This window comes from Ursus arctos, unplaced genomic scaffold (assembly GCF_023065955.2).
Source record: "Ursus arctos isolate Adak ecotype North America unplaced genomic scaffold, UrsArc2.0 scaffold_10, whole genome shotgun sequence".
In the NCBI taxonomy this organism is placed as follows: domain Eukaryota; kingdom Metazoa; phylum Chordata; class Mammalia; order Carnivora; family Ursidae; genus Ursus; species Ursus arctos.
The window spans coordinates 51,925,906-51,948,073 of NW_026622764.1; the positions used below are offsets into that span (position 1 = coordinate 51,925,906).

At 42.2% G+C, this 22,168-nt stretch overlaps 1 protein-coding gene across 2 annotated transcripts in view; it reads right to left on the reverse strand.

Annotated features, from left to right (window-relative positions):
- ENOX1 (ecto-NOX disulfide-thiol exchanger 1) overlaps positions 1-22,168 on the reverse strand; it is a 539,166-nt gene that overhangs the window by 408,707 nt on the left and 108,291 nt on the right. For both annotated transcript variants that reach the window (XM_057308447.1, XM_057308444.1), the window contains exon 2: positions 16,896-16,961. The gene's annotated coding sequence lies outside the window, so the exon portion shown is untranslated. The remainder of the gene's footprint in view (positions 1-16,895; positions 16,962-22,168) is intronic.

Consider the following 22,168-nt stretch of genomic DNA (forward strand, 5'->3'; position numbering starts at 1 on the left):
TTTCTTCACTCATGGCTTTCTCTAGGGGACCCCGTCACTTCCCTCGACCCAGCCTCTTCTGGGGAATCCTAAGCCATGGGAGAGATCATCAGTGTGAACTCCAAAAGGGTTCAGTTCTTACACTCAGGGCTCCTGAGCTCTGCGTAAATCGAGCATATAGCTTCCACGCCCTTAAACATTCTATGACAGTTAGAAGCCCCTCTGCGCATTGGCACATGGGACCTTGTAATTGGAGTTACCCATGAGACAGTCCAGCCTGGTAGAAATCCATCTTGAGCCACCCGGGATATTTCATACATTTATTAGCTGCTACGCTGATTATCAAAAAAGAAAGTGGGAGAGAGAGGAAAAGAGAGAGAGGAGGAGGAATGGAAAGAGAAACCACTGTAGAATATTTTATCTGGATGTTTTAATTATCACAAAATTATCTTCACTTAACACTTATGTCCATCCGATTTATCAAACATATCACATAATTCAAAAGCAAAAGCAAGGTCCCCGCATTCATGGTTTGTAAAGGAGAGGGAGTAGATTTGGTCTTCCTTTTAATGTTTTCCCCTCTTAACAGAAAACTTCACTTTGCTCCTTCTCGATTGTCCCATATATACCATAAGTCAAGGCCTCTAACAACTCATAGGTGCCCAACTGCAAATGATGTGAAGGATGCCCTTGCGGCTCCCAGATGGGTTAGAAGACGGTGCCCCTTCTGTTCTGTGTGTCGGTACAACTTGGCTAGCTGACGGGACCTCTGTTGGGGAGGCCTGGAGGGGTGGAAGTCACCGTTCACCGGGCAGATCCAGCTGTGCCCAAGGACACACATTTTGGTGAGCAGAGCTGAGACGGATTCTCATCCCAACTCGTGTCCTTTGCCGGGCTGCCCAATAACGCAGAGGCCCTGACTCGGGTCCTGAGTCCACGTCCACAGGCTGGATGAACCTAGTCCCTTTTGCGCAGCTACCAGTACTCTGCTGACGCACAGGTTACTGATGCTATTTATGGTCGTGGTCCCAATAAAACTTCTCTGCTAGACAGTCCGTGCTCATCATCACTTAAGAAGGGCTGATTTTGAAAGGGATGACAATTACTCAGGTCAAGTGGTCTGCAATGTTGGCAAGGGGCAGGAGGGGGGTGACTAACTGTCCATGAAGGTGTGCCGCTCGGATAGTACCAGAAGCGGACTGCTGAAGTTGCGAGTGGATGCCTGCTCCCCGCAAGGACTGCAGAACCCCAGCATCTCTAAACTGAAAGATGTTCTTCCATAGTGGGAAGAAAGGTTCGTGAAGCTTTGTTTGAGCCGGACGGAAGAGGTAAGTAAGCAGCTGAGAAGCCACAGGGCCGTGAGCAGGTTTCACTGGTCTGAAGGGGAAAGAACAGAACGTGGTAAGGGCCTGGAGACGTGCAAGGAAGAGACAATCCAAAGCCACCTGGGAGCTGCCTGGCAGAACCCCGCGACAGACTGGAAGGGGAGAGGGAAAGGTCATGGTCGAGTCAAGGATGACAGGAGCTCCCCGCCTGAGGAAAGGACTGATGGTTGTGTTTAGGTTGCCAAGACAACAAGCCTGAATGGCAGGGAGGCTACAGTCTCTCTCTGGGATTCTCCCCTCCCTGGTTATGAAGTGCAGAACTGATCTTCCACTTAGAAGTACAACACGCCACTCTGTTACGTGAGGGCTGTGTATCAGCTGAAACGACTCACCCCCAGTTGTACCCGAATGCTGCAGGTTGCAATCGTGCTTCAGAAACACATGTTTTTCAGCACTGTTAATGCAAACAAACGTCCGCAACACCTCATCCAAGCCCATTCATGGGAAAGATAAATAAATAAAAATATTCTAACCTTCAGCATTATGCATAATTTCTTTAAACACAGAGAACTTTGCAGCAGAGATCTACCTTCCCAGTAGAGAATGCACTACGTATTTTTCTCTGGAAACTAAAGATACTACATATAAATTTGAAAACATATATTTCTTCAAAGTATTAATTTTTAAAGCGGCCAAAATTGCTAACAACCAGGAAAAGTACCGATTTATAAATTATGTTCTCGGCATATAGTATACATTATGAATTTGCATGCATATTAAATGCAAATAACCAGAAGAGCATAACATTAAGGCTTTAAATTTATATGTGCAAAAGACAGTAAATTCTAACATTAAAATTCTTTCCAGAAAATATTAACTCCCCAAATCCCATGTGATTGTCACATAGCCAGCAGAGCAGTTTCCGTGCAGAGTTTGAGAAGAGTCAAACCTGGAAGGCCCAGGCCCACCCCATTCACCAGGCAGAGCAGACAGGACCATCCAGCGTCGTGTAGGACAGAACAAAAGTGCTCTGACATTGCCCAGCTTTTCAAACATGATTTTTAAAATAATTCAACATAACAGGGGTACTATTAAATTGCCACCATTGAATCACTAAGAGAATCTTCTTCCAATGTAAAGATTTCACATTGAAGAAGTGGGGCAAAACACGGCTGACTCTGCTCTTTCACTACAGTAAAAATAAGAAATTTGTGATGTAAAATTTTATACATCAACTTGTGTAGGCTATGGTGCTCAGTTATGTGGTCCAACATCAGTACAGAATGTCGTTATAAAGGTATTTTGTAGATGTGATTAATATTATTCATCAATCGACTTCAGGCATAGGAGATTACCCTGCATAATCGGAGTGGGCCTCATCCAATCAGTTGAAGGCCTTGGGAGCAAAAACTAAGTTTCCAAAAGGAATTCTACCTGAAGACTATAAACATAGAAATTCTAAGTTTCCTGCCTGTCAACTTGCCTGACAGAATCCAGACCGAAGGCCTGCCCAATGAGTTTCAGACTTGCCAGTTCCCACAATTACATGAGCCAATTCCTTAAAATAAATCTCATCATACATACTGTACATACCCCACACACACGTATATATGCCTATCTATTGATAATGTTTCTCTGGAAAAGCCTGACACAAGAGTCAAAAGCATTCCCAGTTCAGAGAACTGAAAAAGCATACAGTATTATAATCCATCCCAGTGGACAGGTGAGTGCTCGTTGATCTTAATTACAATGGAAAAGTTAATGTTTTCTATTTTAAAATTTTTTTAAATGAGATATAACTGATATATTAGTTTCAGGTGAACAACATAATTATTCAATAAATGTATATATTGTGAAATGATCACCATAATTAGTCCAGTTCACATTGCTACACATAATTACAAATTTTTCTTCTGGCGAAGAGAACTTTTAAGATCTCCTTTCTTAGCAACTTTCGAATATACAGTACAGTACTGTTGATGCTAGTCACCATGCTGTCTGTGACATCCCCAGGACTTCTTTATTTACAACTGGAAATTTGTACCTTTTGACCACCTTCACCCTTCTGGTTAAATAGTTCCACCACTGCGGCGTGAAGAATTTTCTTGAAAATTTCCGGATACCCACTTACAGAATTTTCATGGTTCAGTCTAGGAAGAACGAGGGTGAACCGTATTTGTAGAAGAGTAGGGGCTCATGAAAATCTCTCTGGCAGTTGAGCATTGGCTCGGCCATGCTGGCTTGGGGGCTTGCCTTGCTGTATTTTTACTGTGAATTTTCTGTGGATGCTCAGTCTTGGGGGATGGAACCGTCCCTTAATTTAGGACCTAAAAGCCCTATTCATACTGTCGGCTCTAATGAAGCAAATACCTATCTCGTTTAGATGGCACAATTGCACGGGATTACTGCCACCCTGACCGCTCCTTCTCTGGCTTCTTTTCTCCCTTGGCCTTCTCACAAAGCATTCACAATGTTTGCTTCCAAGCCTCTGTTCTTCCCTCTCCTCTATGTGACATGGAATGCTTATCCACACACCCAGATCCGATTACTGTGCATGCATCAAAGACCTGCAGGCCTGTGTTCCCTCCGCTGACCGCTCTTAGCACACTCCTTTATTTACTGCTGCCTGTAGGGTCTCCTGGGAGCTGGTGGAATTAGGGGAAGGGTCGGAGCGCTTCCAAATGAGAACTGATCAACTTAACAAACTCCTATCTTTTGCAATCTGTTCCATTTCCACTGTTCCGTGACTTGCAAGCTCAGAAAAGAACTGACACATTCCAGAAAACATTTGGACATTTCTTCTGGATACCCTGCCCTTTTTTTTTGGATGTGGAGGGACGGGAGGAGTTCTCCAAGGCAGCAGCCTAGCCTTGACTGAAAGTTATCTGTAACTTCTTTCTCTTCTATCTTCTCTGTGGATCTTGTCTCCAAGTCCAATCGCTTCTCCTGTTTCCTTCCTCAGAGGCAGTCTTCCTCATCCTGCACCACCCCTCCTTTTCTTCTGAGTTATTTTATAACCCACAGCAAGAACCAATCTCCCCAAAATGGCATTTTGATCATGTCACTTGTTGCCAAATGTTCCAAATGTTTCTTTTGAAATTAAATTTCAACCCCAGATTTAAAAGTCCACCAGCTGACTCCCTTCTGTTCCTGATTGTCTTCCGTCCCAGCTGTGCCCCGCTCCCTTGCCTTGGGCCTGCCTGCTGCAGCCTCTGCTCTCTGGACAGGGGGGCCAACACTTCGGCTTCACTACCCTACCCATAATATGTTCTTGCTCTCCTTTGAATCTCCACTCAGAACAGATTCCTCTGCTCATTTTTCACTGGGCAAATTCAAGAGCGAGGGTTTTTCTTGATCCCACATCCCAAAAAACTAACTCACCATGGTTTTTCACCATTTGATTCAGATCGTAAGGCCTGGACTCACATCCAGGAATCCTGGGACAAAAAGTTATAACTACCTGAGTAATCACATCTTGACTTCATCCAAAAGCACCCCTGTTTTTACCATTCTCATAATGAAGTCTTAAATGAGAAACCTCCCCCAAATTTAACCTTTCCTCTTGACGAATTCTCTTAGACGCATAAACCTACCTACACAGGTATTATTAGGCAAGCATATCAGAATACATTTCCCATGTTACATGGGATTTATGCACATGTTACATACAAGTATGGATATATTTTTGGAAAATTGTTTTTTAAATATTTAATAACCATTAAATGGGTAAAATAATACTCTGTTCCTTATGGAACAGTGAGAAGTCATTCTAGCACTTTTTGCAAGTATTTGCAATTGTAATCAGTAATGGGGGCAGAAAGAATGCGGATGTTTTTCAATCATCACTGGTGAAAATGTAAATTTTTAAAAATTAAGACTCTGAAGTTCACCTGAATTAATCTACTGCTAATGCAAGCTAGGACTATTTCCTAGGATTCTGAGTGGCTTAACATCATCAAGACATGTCACAAGCTCCCACCAAATTATTCAGCGCACGCCATGCATTATTCGGAACCTCTCAGAAAATGAAACGGGGAGAGACAATGAGAGTGTCTGAAGAACAAAAGGAAAAATGAAGCACAGGGGCCTCAGGCTAAAAGTATGAAACACTTGAGAGGGTTCTAAGGACATATTAGATGTCTGAAAAATGAGAGTAAATCAGCAGGCCCATTAACTGAGCAGAGAATTAAAGCGCCATTTTTTCCAACTTCAGCCTTGAATATGGAAGGTGCCAAATGGACTGTGTTCTCTGGCCCCTCTGCATTAGGAAAGAGAGTTCTCCACTATGTATTCTCAAGTGCCTTTCTTCCTTTCCAGCTAATTTAGTGAAAGAGTGACCATCCATTTCCTAACTCTTCTCCTAAAACATTATTGCTAACTTCCCCGGGACAGCAGGAAAACAATCAACTGAAGATTCAAAACACAAGCTATATTCCCCATTAATTTCAACTTTTCTGTCCCCCTTTATTAAAAAAAATGAAGTTTGCTATCTTCAGATGTCCTGTCTTTTCCCTTAATTTTTGATACAAAATGGTGAAATACAGCATATAGATAACGCCCAAACGGAGTCACCTCCGGAGTAGACCATATTTCACAACTGCATACATTTCAACATCTCGTCTCATGAAAACAGAGTTGAAAGCACTTCTTCCCAATGACTTGATAAGACAAAAGGTCTAGAAGATCTAGTAGGAACACATGAGAGATTTTTTTTTTAACTAGTTTGTATTTATACCAATTGATTCATAACACAGTTTCAACTGTTACGTCATACTGGGTGCAGATGTTAACTGCTTTCAGCTCTCTAAGTAGTTATTTTGGACTCGGCTTCCACAGCTGGAAATCAGCACACCAACTGGTAGCAGGTCCTGACACACTGCTGTGCTATGAACGGGTTCCACGTTCGCCATGTGGTATTGACGCCCCTTAGCCCCAGGGAACCGGGGGGGGGGGCGGCTGGGGCCCCTGGCACCCCTGGACAAGTGACAATTGGCCATTGGCTTTGCCGGAGTCCAAAGGCATAGTACTCCCTGCTCAGTTGAGTGGCATTAAATATGTCCATGGACCCCCAGTTCAACAGGCTGCCACAAAGACACCCCTGCCCTTCCTAGAGAAGTGGCCCACGAAGCTGCTAGAAGAGCTTGGGCAGGGGGACCCGGTGGGCAAAGCCACAGATGGCAGCTCACCAAATTCTCTCAGTAAGGGTTTCTGATGCCTCTTTTTATTTGGGGCTAATATGCTCTTTCATTGGCAACCAAGTTACCTATGGGGTGTCTGCCCTAACACCGAACATACATTTTACCCATCAGGGCTTCGCCACTATTTTTAATTACTTTATAGGAAAAAAATTCAATGGGGACTATCAAAGTATCACATTTATGTAATACAGAAAAAGTTTAAAGCTATTGATTTTTAAAAATTTTAACTTTTGTAAAATTTGGGATCCTGGTGAAATGGCTTGAAGTTTTTTTTTTTTTTTAAAATCACTACTTGTGTAGTATCCAACAATGACTAACAAAAATCTGGAGAATCACTAAAATCTTGATAAAGAAATGTGGTTAGCTACTTTAGGCATATATGCAATATTTAAAAAGTAATGTTCATAAAACAAGCTCAGGTTTCTCATCAGAAAATCTGAGAATAGGGGCGCCTGGGTGGCTCAGTCGGTTGAGCATCTGCCTTTGGCTCGGATCATGATCCCAGGGTCCTGGGATTGGACCCTGTGTTGGGCTCCCTGCTCAGTGGGGAGTCTGCTTCTTCCTCTCCCTTTGCTGCTCCCCCTGCTTGTGCTCTCTCTCTGTCAAACAAATAAATAAAATCTAAGAGAGAGAGAGAGAGAGAGAGAGAGAGAAAGAAAGAAAGAAAGAAAGAAAGAAAGAAAGAAAGAAAGAAAGAAAGAAAAGGAAGGAAGGAAGGAAGAAAGAGGGAGGGAGGGAAGAAGGAAGGAAGAAAGAAGGAGGGAGGGGGAGGGAATCTGAAAAGATTCTATCTGGAAGTTTCATTTCTATACAACAGTCTCCAAATGGGTGTCCGAAGCTTGCTGCATTATTAAGTACTAGTTTCTGCGTGTGCTATAATAAGGCAAAATTGGTAACTGACTAAATAACATGCTTATAGAACCACATCTTGGTTTTACCATTTCAGGTACTACCTATTGATTTCCCAGTGAGCAAGATGAGGGTTAACGTTCTTTCACACACATATACATGCCCCATGTCCCCAACCTCTCCGAATTCTACCACAATTTTGGTTACCTTAAACGTCAATTTTTAGATCATTATAGCCATGGAGATACCATTAGTAGTTGAATCATGTAATATTCTATGATTACATTTCCATTTCTTACTTTCCGTTTTTCCTGGAGTTAATCACTGCTACATTTAATTTCCGTTAGTTTCCTATATACTTTCCATGAGGTTATCCCCAAAGCTTCCCCAGACTTCCAACTCTCACTTCCACATAAACCCAGCAACTGTTTTATCAGTTTCTCCATCTTGAGGAAGTCTCTCCTGAACCCCTCTCCCTACCCCAGCTTAGATCAGAGGATCAGTAGTCCCACTGTACTCCTGGCTCCTGTATTGGTCTTGTCTCTGGGACCCTGGAGCTTCTGATTGGCTCACCCTGTCATTTACTGGAGCACACCATAATTTTGTAAAGTTTCATGAAAATGTATTGGCAATATCTTTTAATTGGAAATTCCTATCTATCTTTAGTTGTGGGAAATTTTGTTAAATTATTTCTTCGATAATTTTCTGTCCTCTGATTTCTATATTCATTCTCTCAATCTGGTGTTACTATTTTTGGACATTGGATCTCATAGACCAATCCTACACATTTTCTATCTTTTTATATTATTTTCTATTCTTTCCCTCTTTTCACTCTACATTCTAGGAAATTTGCTTAATTTGTCTCCTAACCCTTATAAATTCTATTCCTCTTTCATGGTTTTAGTACACACTTTATGCCTCTGAAGATATGGATGATTTTTTTTTTTTTTAAGTTTTCTTCCTCCTGCAAAGGTTCGGTTTCCTCTAAGATGCTTTTTTAAATGTTTGCTACCTACCATTTGCATCGACATGGATGGAATTGGAGGAGATTATGCTAAGTGAAATAAGTCAAGCAGAGAGAGACAATTATCATATGGTTTCACTCATAAGTGGAACATAAGGAATAACATGGAGGACATTAGGGGAGGGAAGGGAAAAATGAAGGGGGGATATCAGAGGGGGAGACGAACCATGAGAGACTATGGACTTCAGGAAACAAACTGAGGGCTTCATAGGGGAGTGGGGTGGGGGAATGGGCTAGCCCAGTGGTGGGTATTAAGGAAGGCACGTGTTGTGATGAGCACTAGGTGTTATACACAAACAATGAATCATGGATCACTACATCAGAAACTAATGAAGTACTGTATGGTGACTAACATAACATAACAAAACAAAAGTTTGCCTGTTTTAGTGTTTATCTCTCATTATACTTTTCGTAAATGTCTGATGATCCTTGAAGTGGGGAACTAGAAAGTCAACAGTAAGGTTGGACGGGGTGCATTGTTGGTTTGGGGTTTATTGTAGGACTGATCTAGTTAGGCCTCTTCTTTGGGGGAACGCTTGCTGTCAGTATTCTTGAGTTTTATTTTTAGGTCACACCCCCAGGGAGGTATCCTGGAGCCTCCGTCAGTTAGGGTATCATCCTGGCTCCCCTCAGGCTAAGGGGCACAGAGAAGGTGGCTGTGGTTCTCAGGATTTGGTAAGTCAATACAATCTTCCTGACTTCAACACCATTTTAAACTTCTCCTGATATCTGCAAATCCAGAAACCCATTGTATCGTTTCTACAGAAGAAAATAATCTCCATTCCTCTGTTGGAGGGGAAGAAGGGCAGTTACCCGCATGTACACAGTGGGAGCAGAACTGAACTTTCAACCAAATATTCGTAATGCTAACCCTATCTTCACTCTCATTTCCAAGGGAAAACTGTCACTGAAAATTCCTGAGCTTTTGCAGGTTTCGCTAGTGTAAACTAGGCTCCTCCTTCCTTTCTCCTCTGCCACATTAAAATTCTGCTTTCTCAGGCCCGCTCCATAAGCTACCACTCATACATCTGTATCCCAGATTCCCAAATGCTGTGGCTGTTGCCTTCTCTGTTCTTATAGATACATGCCTTTAAAAAAAAAATCCCTTAAAAGTCATTTTAATGGAGTTTCAGGAAGGGCCAGGAATTAAATAAAACATGTACTCATCTTTAATCTGAAAACTATCAATCACTCTTCATCCTTTCACATTGAAATGGGCATTATTCAATTTTTCTTCATCATTAAGATAGCGAGGTCCCATGTTCAAGAGGAACAGGAAGTAGGAAGTATAGCAACTGGGGTTTAGGTGGAAGTGAATTTGATGACTGCATGCTCTTATAAATGAATGTATCTCATTGTCCTAACAATGTGTTGGGCACTGTGGGAAATAAAGGTATGTCCCTATTTCAGAACAGCCTGTAAAAATTCTCAAAAAGGTTAACTATTAAAGAGGTCCTTGACTTGATAATTAACCAAAATGAGAATATTCAGAGGGAAAAGCCTCCAGGCAAAGGAGTGGAATAGTCAGAGGCAAGCCTAATGGAGGAAAAAGGGCTAAAACGCAGCTTTGAAAAATAAACGTTAGAAACATTTCTTTTGTGGAGCTTGCATAATGTGTATTAGATATAAACTGATCAATTGATTGAAGAATGAGATTTATTTTATGTATGCTAAGGCTGCTGGCATAAGGAAAAAAAGAAGCTCTTCTGCTTATAGTACAGCTGCTTTAAGTCTTTATTCTGTATTTTTTACCATAGTGAGTCATAAAGATGTGAAATTATTTTTTTTAAATACCAGTTTAGTGCACTGCAACCTTATGAAAAGAGATATAGTAAAACATTTTATTTTTTCAGTGATGTGCTGGTTTCGAAGCTACAGTCTTCTACGGATTGAAAACACCATCATTATTATTATTATTACTGAAATAACTGCAGGTAACACAACTTCGTTGCTGTGCACCTGCAACTCTCTAGTCCCTAATGCCATTTATCCCATTGAAATAATTGTCTTCATAACATGGGTTTTGATAATGCACAATTTTAAGGAATATAACCATTGCCTGAGGCAGAACTGGCTCTTAATTGGATGTATACAGCTATGAGAGGAAGGACTCCAAGGAGAATATTGCCCATGTTCAAAAACCAAGACAAATCTGTCCTCCCCATCGGATCTGGGTAGGAGGCGGTGGGAAGGGAAGTGTGGCTGAGAGGTGCAGATATCTGAAGACAGAAGCTTCTCAAAGCTATAGAGTGGGGAGTGAACTCAGAAGTACAATGAGCCCACCGGCGCCTGGGTGGCTCAGTCAGCTAAGCATCCGACTGCTGGTTTCAGCTCAGGTCATGATCTCAGGGTCCTGAGATCAAGCCCTGTATCAGGCTCCACACTCAGCGGGGAATCCACTTGAGATTCTCTCTCTCCTTTGCCTCCTGCCCCTCCCCCCACTCGTACATGCATTCTCTCTCTTTCTCTCTAAAAAGTAAATAAATAAATCTTTAGAAAAAAAAAAAAAGCACAATGAGCCTATAAGTTTGTAGACAAAGAGGAGACAGTGAACAAGGAGTAACTTCATCAGGGAGTAACACATCAACACGTGATCTGCCAGTACACCACGGGGCAGAAAGTCTAGCCACAGAAAACAGCTCAGACCCTGAGCCCTGCGGGGATCCTGGGTCACGTGAAGCTGGCCTGGACAGCTTGGCAGCAGAAATGTGAGAGACTCATTTCTGAGATCAATGAAATTGAGGGAGCCACGTTTACAGTACTGCGGATAGAGGCAAGCAAAAGGAACCAGACTGAATTAATACTGACAAAGGACCTTATACGGAAGTTGTTTTTAAACTAAATCCATGGTATCCTTTGGTTTTTAATTCAAGAAACATTTACTGAGTATCTACTATGTGCAAGGCACACAGTCTTTTCTCATCATTTGTCTCATTATCTTATAAGCTGAATGTAAAAAACAAAAATCCAGTTAATTGATTTCACAGACTGATTGATGTTCTTCTGTAAGAACAACAGATTGATTTTTTTATAGACAGCAATACTAATTTTTCCATTATGTCCTCCTCTTTCTGTGCGCATGGTCCAATCGACTTTAGGGCCAACTCAATACAAAGAGCAGAAGAAAGGCATTAAGAGAACAAGGTCCATTAGGCCCAATATTGCCTCAATTACTTTAATTCCATTATTCCTGTTCATATTACTTCTTTAATCAATATCTCCTTTCAGTTATTCATGTTTACCCTTTTCAAAATCGCAAGTAATAGGATTATGGTCTTTTGAGCTCAGTAGCAACAGACTTTCATAAATATATTTCTGAATTTGTGATTGTCTCCAGATCTGCAACTGAGGAGTCTTAAATTGAATCAGGTCTTCCAGAGGCCCTCTCGTAGAAACATGCAGAGCATCTTAATGCAATATAGGTGCTTTTACCTGTTAGGCCATTTGTCACTCCCTGTCAAGACCACTCACATATGGCTTAATGGCTTTCTAAGTTTCTTCTTCCCGTGTCTAAGCTCCAGGGTCATGTAACTAGTTTTCCGAATGGATCTCTTTTCTGTACATATTCCTGCTTTTCACTGAATGTAATCCTTCTACCTTCCACTGACAATACTCTGCCTTGCAAGAGTTTCTTCTGGACATTACATTAACCACTGACTCTTCCGTATGACAATTAATCAATCCCTCAGTTCCACCTCTGTAAGAGCCTTACAAATTAAAGGAACTCTGTTCCCTCTCCATTCGTTCAACAAACATCAATGCAGTGCCTGCTGGATGCAAGACGTTCCTCTTCTGGCACGGACAGGTTACGTCACAGGCAGGTGGCCCTTCCCTGCAACACGCAGTGGTCCTCCGAAAATGTTGTAAGTAACATGGGATTTAAAGAACTATGTGAAATTGTGATGCGAACAGTCCCTCAGAAGTTCTCCTAGAGATCAGAGGGGGTAAAATTACATATGAGCAGAGAAAAGCTTCATAAAAGATATGAATCTGAGTGAGATCTTAGAGGATGGGAGGGTTTTGAAAAGGGAAGCTAGGAAGAGAAAGGGACAAACTGTGTGCGAAAAGTAATACAGCAAATCTAGCTGGGGTCAATGATTTTCGGAGCAAATACAAGACAGAAATTGCTGAAATCCTCAAGGGACTGGTGAGGAAGGCCTGACTTCCCCTGGGAAGCAATGAGACCAGGGAGGAGCTTGGCAAGACATAAGCTCTTCTTAACATAGCCTCATCACCACGTACGCGATGAACTGAAGGCAGCTGCTACTTGCAGACATGAGACAGGAAGGCAGGCTCGACAACACGTAAGGAGACCTCCAAGATGGGCTTCCTGCCTCCCTACCTAGCCCCACATCCTCTTTCCCACTTCCTGTCCCACCAACACCCAAACGTCAAGGAGCACACACCCTGCTCTGCGTAGCTCTGTGCTAAGCTGCCCGCGCGCTGTTTTCTTTGGAATATTCTCTCTCTACCACACTGGTCCTTCCAGTCTCCGATCCAATGCTAACTTCTCTATAAAGGATTTCCTGACTGTCCCAAGCCAAATCAGTTGCTCCTTTTCCCCTGTGTAAGGTACACCTGCCGCGCAGCTCCAGCAGAGGAACGCTTTCTACGGGATCATCTCCCAACTAAATTATAACACCCTTGATACTATTCCCAGAGCAAACACTGGTACGTGCGGGAAGGACAATACATGAATGAATCAATGAATGAATGAAGTGAATAGTTGTATGAAAAAACAAAAGAAAGAGACAAGACTAGAAAGGAATGGCCGCAGATGAAAAGGAAAGTAAAAATGAAAGAATTATAGAAACCTGAAGAGCTTAGTAATAACTAAATGTAGGGTAAGCAAAGGAGAACGCCAAGCTTCTGAGTTCTCTGCCAGAAGCCCAATGCCTTTCTTCATTGCTTTTACATTATCAGCTTAAAAACACTGAACATAAACTCATGGATTTAACAGAAACAAAGAAGGAACCACCAGGAGACAGAGGCAGGGAAGAACCCAGACAGAACAATCACTACGATTTCTATTTTAACCTACTCAGGTGCAAACATTTTCTGAGAAAGTTTGATAGATTCTTCATTCAAAGTACAATTTCTTTAATTAGAATAGTTTCCATGTTTCATAAATACACTCTAATTTCAGAGGCATAAAAAAAACTACCATGTTAATTATTAACTAAAGAGGCACAGAAAATCATTTACCCTTTGTAAAAATCAGAGTTTAACAATGAATATATTACTATCAATTCCATAAAACTCTTAGAGCTGAAATTTCCGGAAATCTAAAGATTCGTGAAATTAGAGAATGCAAAAGGGAAGTGGGGAAAAGATGAAGCAACAGTAAATTAGTTTTTAATTTTCAAGGCACCTGAGATTTTATTTCTCACGTATTTTCTCTTTAATAGTAGAGATGTTTTGGTACACATAAAATGACCTAAATATTAAAACAGGATTTATTAGAATGTTATAATTGTACTAACACACACTTTAGAGTACAGAGCAAGATATTTAAGGGCAGTTTAGTGACCAAAACGCAATTGCTCACTGAATTCCACATGTAATTGTCAAAAGGCTATTCTGTCGTCACTCAGACTTGATCATTGTGTGAAAATATAAATTGGTTGTTTCACTTTTTTTTTTTTTTTATAAGTAGGCTCCTCACCCAGCAGGGCCTGAATTCATGACCCTGAGATCAAGACCTGAGCTGAGATCAAGAGTCGGACGCCCAACGGACCCAGCCACCCAGGCGCCCTGGTTGTTTTAATGTTAATGAAGCCCTGTAGACACTTACAAACCAAACAAGGAGATTCACATGGTAAGTTATAGAAGGCCCCTAATCAAGGGTAGTATAGGCTGTTGAACAAAATGGAGAAGAAAAGTAAGCAGTGGAGGCAGCAGGATGAAGTCATACTTCCGTACACAGCCCCGGTGGAACCGTGCCTGCACGCATCACACACGCCATAAATATCTGTCGTTTGATATACCAATTTTCTTCGGACTAATGTCGGTGTGAAAAATGGTAAAATGAATTTTTATTTTCATTTTCATTTTCTACTGCCTGTCATCATCTTATAAATCCACGCTGTCTAGGCCAATGCTATCACTCGGCCACGGGACAGGCCGCAGCCCCGCCCCCAGCAACATGAAAGCCTCACCGGGTTGAGAAGATTGTAAATAAATTACTGCAGCCCACCTGCTGTGCAGCTTTCCAGAAGGCCAGGGCCTGAGGCACTCAGTCTCTCCTAGACCTTGGCCTGCCAACCTGTAGCTGAGAGGAATGCACAGGCTTCCTTCGCCCGCCCGCAGGAGGAAATCCCTCCTGGCCTCTGACTTCTCTCAGCAGGAGGCTTCCTTTTGGTAAGAAAAGGTAATCCTTTCCTGGAAGTAGGGTGGACTGGGCTGGAAAGCTCTGTCCTTACAGGAAACAGGGGCTTTCTAAAGAATGGGTCATTGAAGTGCTACCTGGAGACCAGGATCCTCATATTTGATCAACACTCAAATCTAAACACTTAAAAGAGAACTTTTAATAATTTTGAGCTCAGGAAGCATGGGGGCGGAGAGGACACAAGAGCTGATCTGTCTCAGGATAGCCTTCGTGGATTAGTGCTGGGGAGCAGAACGTTACATTTAATAAGTGCAAAGCAAGGCGGCTGGGAAGGAAGAATAGCCCGACGGAGTAGGATTTAAATGTTATTGAATTAGCTGGAAAGACATCTTGATGAAGTGATAGGGGCGGCATGTAAATTGGCAATTCAGCCTGAAATGAGAAGGCACGACTTGCTCACACAGAGGGCTCTATTTTATAAAAACTGCATTTGCTATTACTTTTAAAGGAAAAATCTTAGCACATTCATGATACTGTTTAACTAGGACTATCCTGAAAGTAAGAGTTCACTGAAGCCAATGGTCAGCATAATACCTGTCCACCTCTGATCACTGCACTTTCTTTTTTCTTTTAATAATAATATTTTTTTATTATATTATGTTAGTCACCATACAGTACATCCCTGGTTTTTGATGTAAAGTTCAATGATTCATTAGTTGCGTATAACACCCAGTGCACCATGCAATACGTGCCCTCCTTACTACCCATCACCAGTCTATACCATTCCCCCACCCCCCTCCCCTCTGAAGCCCTCAGTTTGTTTCTCAGAGTCCATAGTGCACTTTATTTTTTCAACTTAAATTTGACCAGGGCCGTTGGGTCTTTGTCATTCACTCATTCAACCACTATGAAGCAACAGGGACTGCGCTAGTTTCTTTAAGGGAGAGCAAAATGAATTAAGTCTCCTTCCTTAGATGGTGCGATGGGTTTTGAAATGTGTACTCCAAAGGGATGTTGAAGTCCTAATCTCCATACGTGTAAATGTGACCTTATTTTTAGAAGGAAGATCTTTTCAGATGGTCAGGTTATGATGAAGTCACTAAAGTGGTCCCCAATCCAGTGTGAAAGGTACCCTTATAAAAAGGGGAAATTTGAACAGGGAGACAGACACACATTTAAGGAAGACAATGTGAACGCCCAGGGAGAAGGATGGCCATCTGTATGCCAGAAACACTGGAGGCTACCAGAAGCTAGGAGAGAGGCATGGAAGAGGTTCTCCCTCACAGCTCTTAGAAGAAACCAACCTCGCTGACACCTGACACCTTGGTTTCACACTTGTGGCTCCAGGACTGTAAGGTGATAAGTGTCTGTTGTTTAAGCCACCGGTTCCTGCTACTTGGTCATAGCCACCAGAGGAAACGGATATAAATTGGGTCACGAAAGATGCAAGGCCAAAGACAAAACTACCAGTCAACAGAACCCTCTGAGTGGGTCTTCCTACAGATGCTCTGACTCAGTGAAAGCGGGCAGGTTCCGTCCCTGGACCACCGATCACCGCCCTTCTACAGCAGTTCCATAAAGGCCATCAAAGAAAAAGACGGTGGATATCCTATATAAAGTCTGACCCAACGGGAACTGTTTAATCCTCTAAAAAGATAATTAGAAAGAAACAGAAGCAATAAAGGTTAATGGAAAATTAATCTTGGTGACCTATTTGGGCAAATCAAAGTTGTGGGACATGCATTTATTTAAAAGGAAAATGCAAAGAATATTTAGAACGGCAACTCTAGATAAGGGGGCAGAGATAAGACTTTAATTAGAAGTTTCAATATTCATATATTTACATAAATGTTGAAAAGATAAAAGCCTTCTGATAGTGTAATAAAGATGAACAATAGTAATTCAACGTTAACTCGGCAGAAAATGGAAAGCGAGTTCCAGGGACTAGTCCTGTTTCCCCACTGGCTGTTTACAGAGGCCCTGTTGCAGGTATTTTGCAGATGGTCCTCAAATGCATGCTAGTTCACCGAGCTCCCCTAGGAGAGGCCCCCCGCACCCCAGGCTTGAGTGAGTGAGACACACCTGAGAGAATGCTGTCAATGGTATAATTAAGCTGAATCACCTCCCCTACAGTGACAAGCAACATGCTATTAGTCCTGCTTGTCATTCCCTGAGACACACCATCCCTTTACCTGAGCACGGTGAGCTTGCTCTCTTCCACGTCTTATAGGTATGATACTGTGCTGGCTGCAAAGGACCTGTAAAATAAAGGCCGTCTTGTTAGAAGAAACTCCAAACATCAAATTCAGAGACCTGTTGGAATGTATGCAGGCAGATGCAAGTTTTTACTTGCAAAGTTTGAGCTGAACACTGCCCTTTCTTATTTCTAGCCATTCCAACTGGCTGCCCTTAGAGAACGTCTCTGCGTGGTGCTAACCTGGTCAATCAATAAACGGTGAAGGTCTTATCATAAACACAGCCCATGAACCGTCAATCTTCCAAAGAATATTTCTGCTTTGAAAGTAGTCCTTGTTGCCAAAGTGGTTGCATCAGGGCCAATGCTAGAGCCAGGGCCTCCCAAATCTAAGAAAGCCTAAATAAATCAAGCCCTAGGTAATTAAAGGCAGCACAACTTAAAGTATCATTCTGAAGCAGTTCGGGGGGCTGACCAGCACAGGATTAGCACGTTTAAGCGTGGGAAAGGCTTCTTCCAAATTTCTAAGACGAAATAACAGTTAGATACTTCTAAGTTTTCTCTCAGAAAATCTGTTGTGGTGCAAACTATAAAAATGCATCTAGACATTTTCATAGGATAAATCCCAACTTTATTTTCTAGAAAGTATTTTAAAGTCCTATTACTCAAGCTGGATCCATGGACCAGCGACACCAGCATCAGCAGGGAGCGGGAAACGCAGCACCTGAGAACCTCCCTGCAGCCGACTGAAACGCAATGTGCATTTTACCAAGACCTTCAGGTGACCCCACGCACAGCGAAGTCCAAGAAGCATGGTTCTGACGCGTATTATGCATCTGGCCTGTGATCACTAGAAGCACAAGAAGTAAGTTGCCTGAAACTTCTAAGACTCTCCTCTGGTGGCCAGGAGTTAATGAAATCACAAGCCCTTCACTATAGTTGCATGAATCGGGGAACCTACTGAACTCCCCCAGAAACCACTTCCTGCCGCCTACATCAACTTTTCTTTTCCAGAACGTGTATGCTAATTGTGAACTGATACCTAAAAGCATAGCATAATTCTAGAAGGATTCCGTTTTACAGTCAAAAGACCAGCGTCATAGGCCATTTATTCATTCTATAACCAGTCGGTGAACACCTACTTAGGTAATCCATAATAACCAACATTGTGCCAAGAGCCCAAAGTCTAGTGGGAGGACAGAGATTTCAACACTGAATTGTAGGTCTAATATGGAAAGGTCAGCACAGGAAACCAGGTTGCCGAGGTGGGCACCAGGGCACACTTGGAAAGCATCTGACCCACACCTGGAATACTGGGAAGGCTTCCTGAGCTCAGCTCTGAGGAAAAAAAAAAGATGAAAGATTTTCCAAGAAGCAGCCCACCTACAGGCACAGTGAGTGTGGTATTAGGTTACAGCAAGGACCTAGACAGCGATGAAAGAGTCAACTACCTCACTTAGAAAAAACATTGGACTGTGATTTTATAGGGTTTTTTTCCAACCGCTTTGAGTATTTGTATGCGTGAGCTATAAATGTGGCCGCCCTTAGGAACATTTTTTCCCTTTCAACTCTCCTACCTGTAGACAAGGAGGGATGGCAAACATCAAATGCAAGCAGCACTAACTGGGAAGTCTGTGGAACCCTGCAAGGGGGCAGGGGTAAGGGAACCGTGCCTCCACAACTGCTATTTGATCACAGACGGTGTCAATGAAACCACAACCAGCAATTCGGGGACCATAAAGAGAATTGCATTAAAGTTAATACAAAAGTCAGGAAAATGTCTTAGGCGAGGGACGCTGGCTATTGGGCAGGTGCACCGCTGGGAGCAATTGAAGGCTCTCAGTGAGACCACCGCCTGCACACCCGTCTCTATGCCTATCTCTTCTCTGTGCATTCAGATGGTTTTTATCCTGTCTCCTTCCCCCTCAGTTACTCTTGTGATTTTTCTCATTCATTTTCCTTCTCCTCTCATACCTCCAGGTGTCCTCCGGTCTCTAATTCAACTCTCATCTTTTTCCTTTCAATTTTCCTGCTTTTCCACACCCTCCTTTTGTGAGAAGGAGATAAGGGACAGAAGCAAGGACAACCAAACATCTTTCTACTCTCTTCCCTTGATCTCTCTTTCCTTGGCTCCACTAATATCCCCACACGTCTGTTCCCCTCTTCTACACTCGCTTTCTTTTCCTACAGTCGGTCTCTGTTATCAGTCTATAGCCAGTTCTCCCAAGCATAGAGCTCAGAAACGACAGCTGGCCTCCTCTACTGTTCTACTGTCATACTTGGGGTTTCCAGATTCTCCTAACGTGCCAGGGTCAACAGTTGAGAAGAAAAAAAAAAAAAAAAAACTTTAAAAGTGTAGTAATTTAGTATTTTCTTAGTTTTAAAATGTGGAACAATTCTGTATTTTCCAGCTGCTGTGCTGAATGGGTACAAAAGTATACAATATACTAGGCAAAAGGGTTTCATTCTATTCCCGGGTCTCCTTAAGTGCTCTCCCTCCAACCCACCATGAATCCAACCTTTTCATTACTCTTCTCCCTCTTTGTACAGATCCCCAAAACCCTCCTGGAATGACTGAAATGTGCCTCATTACCAGCCCAAGGAAGATGAATGACGCAGGTCAGAGTTAACTGAGTGCTTCTTGACAAAGACACAATGCAGCACACAAAAAGGCCCATTTAACGCCCCATCAGGAAGCCTTACAAGTTACAGCTTAATAAATATATGAAGATTATTGTAATACAGAAAATGTCTAGTACCGCTTCCCACGTGAAATGCACTTACAGAGAACTCAACAGAGTAGGCTGTTGATATGGCAATCTCACACATACTCTTTGAATTGCAGAAAAGCAATTTGGTTTTCTTTAGGCATTTCACTCTATTTTCAACCCCTGTGAATTATTTTCAACCCCTGTGAACTATCGGCAAAACTCTGTAGACAAATCCCAGTCTTTTATGCCAGTCCCTGGACGTAGCATATGCCCCTTGCAGACAGTATATGCTCCCAAAGTATTTGATGAATGAATGAGTTAATTAATCAATCAACTGACCAATCAATATAAGCCTAAAACACAACAGAATTAAGTAGCTGCAGGATAACAGTACCACATGCTAAAGCACTTTGAGAAATTGCATGGTTTTGGCATTGTCATCTAATCATATGGTCAATATAGGTCTTGGGTGTAACTCATTTCCAAGATCTAGTGAAGGGAAGAGAGGTTGATTGGGCAGGGACACTGAGGCGTCCAATGTGACAACGAACATTCTAATAGCAAATGAGCAGCTATAAAAACTCTAAAAAGTAGACAAAATTTCTCCAAAAAAAAAAAAAAAGTTAGCTTGGGTTAAATCAGTCAATCCTTCCATGAGTTCCCACGATACACACCCTTTTATTACTGATGGTCTCATCACACCGTTACCTTTCCTCAACAGTTTCTGTGTCACACTAGAGAGTGAAGACCTGGGCAGCCCCCCAAGATTTTCTGGGCAAGCCAAGAAAGCTCCAGAATGGGTTCACTTTAGGCTGTGATCCTATCTTGGATAAGGGGAAGAAGAGACATGACAAGCTGAGCTATGCCTAAACAGAGCCTGAAGAGTCCCCATCTTCTTGGAGTCACCTCAGAATGCAGGGACCACAGCAGCAGTTCCCCGAAACAGGGACTGCCAGTCACTTCCTATCAATCAAATAGGAGTTGGAGGCAGAGCTAGCCTAGCCCGCAGTGGTAATTTGTTATATCTTGCTCTGAATCTCTTAATAATTTCTTAAAAATGTATTTCATTATATTAATCAACAGTGTCCCAGAAACGGGAATTTACTTTCTTCGTGTTAAAAAACTGCAAGAGGTTCTTTTTAACATTAACACTATTAACATCATCAGGCTGAGATGGTCACCACTCCAGAAAAGAACTCCTCAGAAACCTATCTAATGCGATCACACAGGAAGAAGCCCCTGTGCTTTCAACTCTATTGCTCCCTCAGACTTGAATCAGTTTTAACAAATAACCTGCACTCACATTTGAAAAGAAGGATTTGACCCCTTGTAGAAAAAACTTTGACAGCTGTAGGATGCATGAATTTTAATTTAAATCTGACCCAGAGTGAAGCCTCTAAATGACCCATCAATGGAAAAAGAAAAAATATATTTTAAAACAATCCCTAGTTATTACTTACATCATTACCTCTGCATATCATGAGACCCAGATTTGCTACCATTCAACGAACAGGGTTTTCTAATAATAAGGAACTGAAGAAAAGATAGCATATTTTAACTCTTTTTACCCCCTAAATTTCATTTTGAGGGTTCCAGCAATCTAGTTTCCTAACGATATAAGAATTCCAACTCTACAATTTCAGTCGTATCTATACAGTATGATAAGCATGTCCAGAAAGAAAAAACATAGCTGTATTTGCCATCTGTACTCACTACGTTAAGTTCTATAGCACTGGGGCCTTAAGTACAGCAAAGAGAAGGGGAGAGGAATCTGACAGCCCCCAAAGCCAGTTCTGAGCGCCTTCTCCCCCTGTGATTCACATGATACCTCTGCAACACCAATTCTCTGTTCAGTTTCACCAGTGCCTCAACACCTTTGGATTTCTTCTATCCTCATCTCAATAAGCTAGAACCTTTGGGAATGATTAAAAACAAACAAAAAACCTACTTCCTTCCACAATATTGGTGTGTGTGTGCGTGTGTGTTCATCTGTCATATGATTTCCAAATCTGAACTTCAGACCAAATAGTCAAATAGCGCAACCCAACAGGAGCTACAGGCACGAAAAGAGATCGGTGAAGGAGTACCCCTTGTTACCACTGCCACTATGGCCCTGAAGGATAGAATCTGGAAAAGCTACTTCTCAGTCCCTTGATCCAGCCAAGCCTTCCATTAAACAGACCTTCCAGACCGAGGGGACTGGGTGAACGCCTCTGTAAGAGATCACCACATATTTTCATAGTTTACAAGGATAAAGCAATTACAGCTTTAGCCGTTCATGAATAAAGCCTCTTTAACATTTTAATGAGAACATTAAACTCAGCTTCACTTGGTTTGGCCTCCCCAGAAAGTCTGTTAGCCTTAGAGAAAGTTTCTTTAAAAAGCAGTAATGAAATCGCAGGCCTGTCTGTGCCCCATAGGGCATGACTGGGCCACAAACACTGGCTGCGTTATTTCCCTCCTGAACAAGCCTATATATTTTGACAAGACTACGGGTTGGGAAATGAGAGAAGGCATCTGAAGAAATACCCTCCTCTCCGCAGTATTTGTGTGCCTGTGT